Source organism: Chaetodon trifascialis, chromosome 16 (genome assembly GCF_039877785.1).
Source record: "Chaetodon trifascialis isolate fChaTrf1 chromosome 16, fChaTrf1.hap1, whole genome shotgun sequence".
Classification (NCBI taxonomy): domain Eukaryota; kingdom Metazoa; phylum Chordata; class Actinopteri; order Chaetodontiformes; family Chaetodontidae; genus Chaetodon; species Chaetodon trifascialis.
The window spans coordinates 6,540,970-6,551,122 of record NC_092071.1 but is presented as its reverse complement, the minus strand read 5'-3'; positions in this window follow the sequence as shown (position 1 = coordinate 6,551,122).

The window sequence follows — 10,153 nt, the reverse complement described above, 5'->3', positions numbered from 1 at the left end:
TATGGTGAGGCAATGATGTCAGTGTTTCACATGCAGCCAAAATGAGGTAAACAAAGTCAAAGACAGCAGCTAATCACTCTAACTGAACCATGCGCCTCTATAAGGTTCATCTCATTTAATCACGACTATAAGCTCTTCAATAACCACTTAACATGGTTCATCATTTCTCATACGATATATTTGATGTGCACAGTGTGTTTAAGCGTTGTTCCCATTCAGACTGTAGTCCTATAAAGCCTCATGATATTTATTCCTCAGCCTGGAGGTGAATCAACAGAGGTCTTGATTAAACCGTTGTCCATTCATGCAAAGGCTGATACAGTTCATTCCTCAGCGCCGAAGACCTCCGCTGTTGTCCCAAAATGATTAAAAGCACATAAATGAGCCACCTTGTTAGACTGGGTGACCTTTTTCTTCATTGCGATGAACATGGCCATTGAAAGTTCTGCCGAAAAATTTGTATTAATCTGCTGCTAAAAATAGTCCCCATATTTCCACAATTTAGTCCTGTTTGTTAAAGATTTGCTAAAAGCGACAGTGCCCAGCCACTTTAGGACATTATTCAGTCTCTTTTATAATGGCTGTGTATATTTGTGAGCCATTTTAAAAGACTTTTTTGTCTTTATTTTTCCAGCATCAGAAGCCTCAGGTTGTGACTCATCAATTTCTATATTTTCAAATCAAATCCAACTTTCTGACACAATCATTTCCTGTTGTCTCAGATTTTGTGGGATTATCACAGGTACAGTACGTTCTTTGAGGAAAAGGTTTTGTTCCTTACCTCAGCAAGCTGCGGTCTAAATGTGCGGCTGCACAAGCCTCCATATGAGGATAGTCAGTTCCTATTCATGATCATTAATAGCTATCCTCTTAACCTACAAAATAACAAGACAAACGCAGATCTATAATCTGATCCAAATGCTCAAACTGTAACGCTGAACTATAAAAAACGTACAGGGGTTTGACATTGGGGCTATTTGTAGAGTAATAATTTAAACCTTTGACTAAGTTCCATTATTTTGCACATTTACTGATGTGTTGCCTCTTTTCTAGATCTGTAGGATTTCCGCTCGACGGGCCCTTCTCTGTAGTAAAATTACAGTATAACCTGATTCTTTGCTTTAGCAAAAGGCCACCATAACTCAGTGGGAAGGATCTGTGCCAGAGAGTTCAGGAATGCTTTAAGCAGGGCTTGACAGAGGTCATTTAAAATGAATAACAGCACACAGTTCAGGAAAGGAGTGTATGCTCCACTCTCTCCTCTGTACTGAATGCATACTGTGTGTGCGTGAGTATGAGTGTGAAAACTTGACATAAACCCAGCTACAGTATATTTCCTGGTCCGTTTGGTCCCCCATTGAAAATGCAAACCTCAGTCTCCACAAAAAGATGCTGCACATCAAACAAAAGCAGCGATCAAAGGCTGAATCTGCCTTACAGGGCCGCTCACTGACACACTGAGACACGTACAAGCAGCCCCTTCATTAATCACCTTAATTAATAATCATTTTATCTTGAATCAAACCTGTTAGGCTCCTTTGTAAGCACGATAAAACACAAGGGAAGATGACAGAGGGTGACAAATGGCAGAAGCAGCGGGCAATATATGCTCAAATTAAACAGGAGGGAAGGTCGCTTTGCTTAACTCTTCCACTGCTGGCACACAGCCGCAGATACAGTCGACAGCTTTTGCAGATAAGTGCAGGGCCAGCTCTGTCCTCCTCAACCTGCTGGAGGTGGTGGGAGAAATGAGGATGACGGCGAAGATATCATCCCTGATGGAGAACATGTCCCACCCCATGCAGGCTGCTTCACCCACAGTGTGTGAAGGAGACATACTGCAGGTCCTTCCTGCTGCTGTCAGACTGTACAATCAACACTTCTCCCCGCAGACCACACACACCGAAACTGACTAATTCATGTGTGAATGTGCAATATGAGTGCATATCAAAGTGTGCAATATCAATATTCCCTATGTGCAATAATATGAATTACAGTTCTTACAGATCGCTGGTTTCATGTCTCTAAGAGATAAATAAAATATTTAATTGGAGCCTAACAGTGTGCAGACCTTTCTCCTTTTTGCCTACATTAATCTTCTCATCTCACACCTGAATATTGTTGCCTGAATGTGCGCACGCTTGGTCCCTCTTCAATAATGTGAATCTTGTTTTGTTCTTTTTTACTGATGCTTCTAGCTATTGCACCATTCAATTTGCTGCTGTAATACTGAAAAGTTGGGATTTTGTGTGAAATGTAAATAAAAACAGAATGCAGTCATCTGATATATCGTCTTTGTACTGTTTTCATCAGATTCTTTATGTTTTACACACCGTCCCAACTTTTTAGGAATCAGGGTCCATCTTCCACTCTTTGGTTCAGCTTTATTTTGAAAGCAATCAAATCTATTTTCTTCCTGACAGCAGTCACAGAGTCCTGTACTGTGTGTGTGTGTGTGTGTGTGTGTGTGTGTGTGTGTGTGTGTGTGTGTGTGTGTGTGTGCTGTAATGACACATTTCTCCATAAGTTCTCTATTTAAAAACAAATAAATCGTGCCAGGCAGAACCAGATGCTTGTGGTTTTTCTGTTTTCCTGACTGAGCGTCTTCTGCAACAGTGAGCCACGTACTCTCTTCGTAATTGAAAATCTCTGTTTGCAGGTTCACGGTGAAAACGGGCGATGATTCTCAGCTTTGCACAGACAAGACGCAGAAAGCCACATCACTTAAATAAAACACAGAACCGGCGTCTCCCTCTGGATCAGACTTGAATTTCAGATCGTTCTTATCTCCAATCTCTCAACTGTGTTTTCCTAAAAAAAAAAAATCAGGCTCGTGATGCAGTTTTCCACATTTCATTCCTCGGCTGTCTGACTCACGATGAGCCACCAGTCCATCAAGTGTCAAGTCTCTTAAACAGTGACCCCGCAGCCCGTTTTAGACCATGATAAGCATCCTGTGGATCGTTGCTTTCCACATTAACATTTCATCAATCAATTTGGGAGCGAGCTCATCTGATTGTTGTGTCCCTGGTTTCCCCAGTCAGCAGACCGGGCAGGCATCCAACCTGGCACACCCCAGCAGCTCATCCAGCCTCATCATGTGACCGGACGCCCTTTATTTTGTGCGTCTCTTTGTGAGGTTTTGATCTGAAATCTTGTTGCAGTGAAGACGTAAAGAAAGTGGGAATAAGTTAATGAAGTTCTTTCTTTTTCTTTCCCTCTGCTTTTGTTTTCTCCCCCAGTTTATGCTCATCTATAGCTGTGATGCCCTTTATTTATGAGTGTGAATGACTCACATTAAGCAATAAAATGGTAACTTTGCACAAACAAAAACAAAACTGAATCATTGGAAAAGACATTTTGGACAGGTGGAGCACCCAATCTCCAGTGATGACAGAGCGGCTCACAGATATGGGAGCGATGACAGGTTGGGCAGCATTGCATGAAGAGGCCATGGACAGACGACAGGCAACACAATACAGGAGCTTAATCCAAAGTAACACAATTCTCAGCTGCACTGTGGCAGGTCGGAGCCTCCGTGAGCTCCAGCATGCCATTAAGGACACACCGGGATCCATGATTCATTAATCACCACCAATCAAACGGCTGTAATTTATCACTGGGTCTTACTCTTTGTTGTCGTTCCAGCTATTCAGGTACCTACTGCTGCTCCTGTTCAACATCTAAATTTAAATTCCCTGCGTGTGCCAAGGAGGTTTGGACAAAAGCCCTTTTAATTCCAGGCAAGCAGATGCAGACCGCACGTTTGATGCCGACGCCAAGCTATCAGGGTAAAATGGCTGAACCCTTTTTGTAAAACAGCACCATCAGAGATATGTCTGTGATGTGGCCCGGGGAAGGCTCGTGATGGATGGGTTGTTTTGGACGGTTGGGTGATGATACTGTTTGTGATGTCAGAGGAGAGGAGGGGAGCAGAGCCCCCGAGAGGGCCGGGACGCAGAGACATCGTCCACCCCCCCCCAAATCAAACACCGGTTGTATAACAACAGCTTATCTGACATCAACTTTACATCAGCGGTGCATCAAGGAGTAATATGATGATTACTCTCTGCGTGACCTTGAGATACTCCAAATAAGGAGAGAGAGGCAGAGAGACAGATATGTACACACACACACACACACACACACACACACACACACACACACAGAGGAAGTTTATTCAGTAGTAGCTTTAGATATAAATGTCCAAATTCACTGCAAATGAGACAAGCTGACAGTTATGATCACTTTTAGGAACTTGTGTTGTTGCAGCCACACAAGTATCATGTGAAAAAGTAAAGCGGCACATAATAGGACATCGCAGGGGACATATTGGCTGACACCGTGGGGACATTTCCCACGATTTTAAAATCTCATTTTCAGTCTTTTTAGTTTCATTGTTATAACTTCATGTTCCCCCCGCAGTATTCCTCCGTCTCCCTCATCTTATTTGTCTACTGGAGTCAGTGTTACTGATGTTTTTACATGGCGGGCTAAATATAGAGACACGGATATAAAACAAAAAAGAAAGAAAGAAAGAAAGAAAGAGACAGCAACAACCTCTAAGCTCTCTTGCTCTCTCTCTCTTTCTCTTTCCACCAATTAGCATCTAGTATTGTGTCTCCAGGATACCTGAAACCATGACAACAGCAGGTTACCGGTCCCATCTGATATCTTGAGCTCCATCTGGTGTTAACAAAGAGAACGTCTTCAGGCCCGCTGAGAGCAGGCTTTGGGAAACTGATGTGTACCAACAGTCCAAAAACATGGAGTTTGAATGTTTAATCAAATTAAAGCTCAGCCACAGAAAGACTGTTAGCCTTTTTTCATGTGCTTTTTATGTACTTGATTACTGCACTTTGCAGTATTTATATAGTAAATCCTGCCTCATGATGCAGACATACATCACAGAATGCAGCTTTACTGTCTCCATAAAGATTTCAGATTTTCTTATTTCAAGGTCCACTTCCTAGCTTTTCCTGATCTTTCAACCGCATTTCACAGTCTTTGTCAGTTAATGGAGTTTGCTCACACGCCCTCAGTACTGATCTCGGGTCAGGTGATGGAAGACTGTGACTCCTGTCTCTGTTCAAAAACAGGACAAAAACCACGAGATGCTGTTGAAAACTCAGAAAGAAGCCAGTGAGTCATCATTGAATTCAAATTTGTTTCAAATTACTATTTCCCAAAGGTAAAGAATGAACTGTCAAGCTAAGTAACTGGTTTGGGGTGAATTAATGGATCCAGTCTGAGAGTTAGAGGTCTGAAAGCACAGATTCAGTCCTGATTATGAAAGGAGGCATGTCTCCTGGGATGAGTGCTCTCTGTCTCTCTCCCTCTGGTTCTATTCACATTAAATATGCTCCGATAAATATTTTCAGTTTTGCGAGCGAGGTGCGTCCAACATTTTTTATCATGCATCTTCAAAATCCTGGCTCATTGTGTCCTGCCCTATTTCCCCTCTCTTATTTTCATTTCAGTGCCACCTTGAGCCCGTTCTCTTTCCACAGTGATTGAGAAGAAAATTAAACCACATAACTTTGTGGCAAGTCAGACAAACAAACGCTCCTCTGTTACACGATGAAAACAATAATCCAAACCTTGTTAGAGGTGGAGAGAGCCCGAAGTCTTGATTGAGACCTGATATAAAAAGACTGGCAGAGGGCAACAAAAGTGCAACTGGCACAGTTTGTGTTTGTGGTCTGGTGCAGTGTTTGAGTGTGTATTAACATTTAATATACCTCTGATACTCTGTAAACTCCACTGTTTTTCCTGCCTTGCTGAAACATAGAAAGGTATTGCTACAGAAAGCCCTGCTGTTGCATCAGTGATGAATAATGAATCGCAGCTCATAGTAATCAAAAATGGTACATTTGCATTTGGTCTTGTGCAACTTCAAAATTCCACGTATCCCCTAATTCTAGAGGTTGTGAGACGCTTCTAATAGCAATAATATGTGAGTAAGAGAAAACATGTGGCTTCTTTGATGAGTCCATATTATCTCTTTATCTCTTCCCGTGGTCCTCCATGAGACACCATGTTTTATAACAGAACGGTGAAATTAAGACATCCTGCTCCACATTACCAAGAGATACATGCTACATGATAAGAAGATCATGAGTCTGCAGCCACATTAGTGGCTCTTTGATCAGTGGCTCTTAGAGCAAAATGCTAACATCAGCATGCTAAGGTGGTCACAGTGATAATGCTAACATGCTGATGTTAAGAATGTATATTTAGCATGTTCATTAAATTACTTGATGTGTTAGCATGGTAACCAACGGGAGCCAATCAGCACCGAACACAAAGTACAGCTGAGACAGATGGGAACATCCGAATGCCTGATGATGGAAAAATGAAAGTAATTATAGTTCATCCTCTTGATGACTTGAATGTTTGTGCCAAATTTCATTGTAACCCATCCACCGATTTCAGTCTGGACCAAAATGACAGACATCCATCGAGCCATGGCGCTTGTGTGGCTGAGACTGAGTGTAAATCAGAAATTAAAGAGACGCTTTTAGCATCTGACAAATTGCAGATCATGCAACAACAAAGAAACTGAAAAACACCTTTCTGTTGTGAACATTTTCTCTTTCATGCCATCTTATAAAGAGATTCTAATTTTCTCCAGCTCCAATGAAGGCTTCATTTTAATCAATTTAAGCACCATCACCGTCACTGAAAGCACCATTGCCCTTCACAGATCCAAAAATCTGACCGAGACACTCCACCCGGCTGCAGGCTTGACCGACTGCCCAAACACTCCCAGTCAGCTGTGTAATTTAATTACCGCCATCGCCCATGCAGATGTAACAAGACATCGCAGCTCTAATGAGACAATTAGCCTGTACCATCTTAAAGCTTCGCTCCTCATTAGCACTGATGGCTTCAGAACACGTTAATGGCTCCATCACGGCCCCGCCCTGACACTCAGACTGGAGTCTTCCAGCCGTCTCCAGCAGGTTTCTGCGGAGACTAATGGATCATTAGAGTACGACTGATGAGTGAGGTAAAGAGGCCTGAGTGACCTCTCCATCCACAGAACATGAGGGAGAGAACGGGAGGGAAAGGTACATTAAACTGTTTGAATGCTGCAAGAAATACTGATATTTTTTTCGACTGAAGGCCGCAACTGAAGACAAAATGATGCAATTCACTGCTTTTATTAAAACAGGCGTGCCATGTAAATGAAAATCACTATATTCATTTCAAATCCATAGATCATGGATTTAGGCAGCTGTGATTGGAGGAGACCTGAACAGTTGGTATTGAAGTGTAAGCCCAATTTTACCATCTATGCATGCGTCAGTGCACAGATGCATTTAAACATACAGGCAACAGCTAAGTTTTGTGTATCATTATAGATGACAGTGATGTTAAAGATGCATGTGTGTTTAGATATCTGCTTTCATGCATTTTGCTTTATATCTGTAATAACTTCCATGTAGATGGTTCATAAATGTTTCAGAAGCCTCAGGTCCCACAGGACTCAGGGAGAGTTTAAGATTGCCGTCATATATCATCAATTTATTCCGCCTCAAGGTTTCTGATTTCAATTTTAATGAAGCTTCTCACTAGTATACAGTATATTCATGGGTTTTTAAAGTCTCTCTAGAGCAGCCCTTAGGTGAAAACAGATAAGTTCCACTCAGGTTGAAACCTATGTTTGAAGTATTACATGAATTTGTACAATAAACCACAATGTGTTGCTTAGTTCATAGTGCATGTGCAGTTATATATACGTCTCCCTCAAGTGTGATTATACATACATATTGTTTCATCCAGAGTATGCTGGTATACTATGAGAGGGAGAGCGATAAAGAGGCACACCACAGTCTCCCTCAGTATGTTAGTGAGAGAAAGCAATGCACCATTTCTCTGCCCTTTCTATTAAAAGCACCTGAGCTCAGCAGTGATACTCACTTCCTGCCTATTTTGGCTGGATCCAGGCCTTTGTCCAGCCTCTGACACACAGACACAGGCAGACAGACAGACATGGAGTCATCTTTTGCTCTATGAAGCAGCCAGACAGTGAATTACAAAACTATAAAGTATTGTTATTTCAAGACGAGCGAGCTTTAAAAATGTTCCACGGTTGATTAAAACCTTTATCCATTACAGCCAGCCTCTTAGACCTCCCTGAACAAACACCCTTTCTCTGTTTCCCAGCTGATAAAATCCCATAAATAAACCTGTTTCCTCCCCCAGGAGCCCAGAGAGCAGCACATGATGTAAATGTGTTTTGCATTACATAAAGATCATGCCTTTCATTCCGGGCTCATTCCTGGACTAATGCTGCAGCCGGGCCCTTTTGTCCATGTGTGACCTACATTCTCACAATAGTGAAACTCTAACAGGGCGGTGGGTCTATTGATAGCTGCGATCTGGACTGCCACGGGGAAATGGTCAAGAGAATGATTAAGATAGATTAAATAGACAGTTTGCTGGAGCTTTGAGTGGGATTTCACTGAAGCCCTGCAGTGGGACTGTTGCTCCAACAAACTCGATGTGTGAGTCACAGTATTGAGCCGTGCCATGTGATCCTGGTCTTTGTCGATTCCTGCAACAGTTTCTTCCGTTGAAAGGTCAAAGAAGACGATGAAGTTACATAAAGGTGCAGATACTTTAAAATAATGTGAGTCCTGCCAGCGATGCCGTAAAACAAGTGTGTAAACAAGCTGTTTACATCATTCTTTCTAACATCACAGTCTCTTATTTATCTGCTTTCTGCATCATATTGATTCAAACAGAAGTGCCTGAATGATGGCAGAACATATTAGAGCTGCTGCTATGTCAGTTAATCTGCAGGTTATTCTCTTGGTGAATCACTTGCACCATAAAATGTCAGAAAACAGTGAAAAAATCCCAAAGAGAGTGAGTATATTGTCGCATAAGGCAAAGAAAAGCAGCAAATGCTCACAACTGACAGGCTGGGATGGGGGAAAGTTTGGCAATTTTGCTTGAAAAATGTCAAAAACAAGCGATCGATAATAAAAATAGTCCATCCATCAATTAGCAATACCCACTTATCCTTTGAAGGATTGCAGGGGGGCTGTAGCCGATTCCAGATCACAGTGAGCGAGAGATGGGATACTGATTATTTCATGTGACAACTGATTAATCAGCTAATCATTTCATCTTGAGAACACACGTAACTGTAATAGCTGTAATTTGTAAACATATTCTGGCTCGCCTCTGTCATCACCAGTCCTCAACGCGTCTATTACTGATCTATGATGGTGAATTTAACCCACCAGGCAAGTCAATTAAAATGCCCGGGCATCAAATAAAAGAAGAGACAAGAGGAGCTGTTGAGGGGAATGTAGATAAAGAAAAAAGAAAACAAAAGACAGATAAAAACTGAAAGGAAAATAATTACTGGAAGAAGTGATTGGATGCTTCAGGGAAGCAGCGCACACAATAAAAACTCTGATAATTGTGATGCAACAAAAAGGAAAGCACCACAGAGCAATTAAGAACACGTGACAAAAACATCCGACAGCGCTGGCAGACAGATACTTTGCTTTGTTTCTCCCTGACTGCAGCTGTAATCACACTAACTGATGCTGTGTTTACACGCGGCCTGTTGTATTTGCAGTGTTGTCCTAATCACGGAGAACTGTGCGAGCATGAAAGCCAGGATGGTTAGTTATCTTGTGCTATTTGTAATTTTCATGGACAATGGCTGTGCAAACACACACACACACACACACACACACGCGCGCGCTCTGTGATCACATATCAACAAGTATGATGGAGTGGAAAGCGAGAAAACATTTGACTCTGAACACTTCAAGAGGAGTTTTCTATTTTATGTTTGCTCTGTTGTGAAGTATTTTTCACATAAATTCCACTGACATTTCTATTCTGCTGTCTGATACTGAGTTCAGAGGAGGATTGTAATGTCTTCTCTCTGCAACATCTCATGCCTTTGCACTGAAAGCACTCCTATTTGCAGTAAGCGTCCACTCTCCCACAATTATACACCATCAATCTATGACGCTCAATGCATTCCAACAATTATTTTTGAATGCCATGTTGTGGATTTTCTTCGTCTGCATCGGTTAATGAGTTCCCACAGTGCCTTTTATAAACCTCCTGAGAGCTTGTTTGCATTCAGCTGTAGGTGATACGTGCAGTGTGGGGTAGT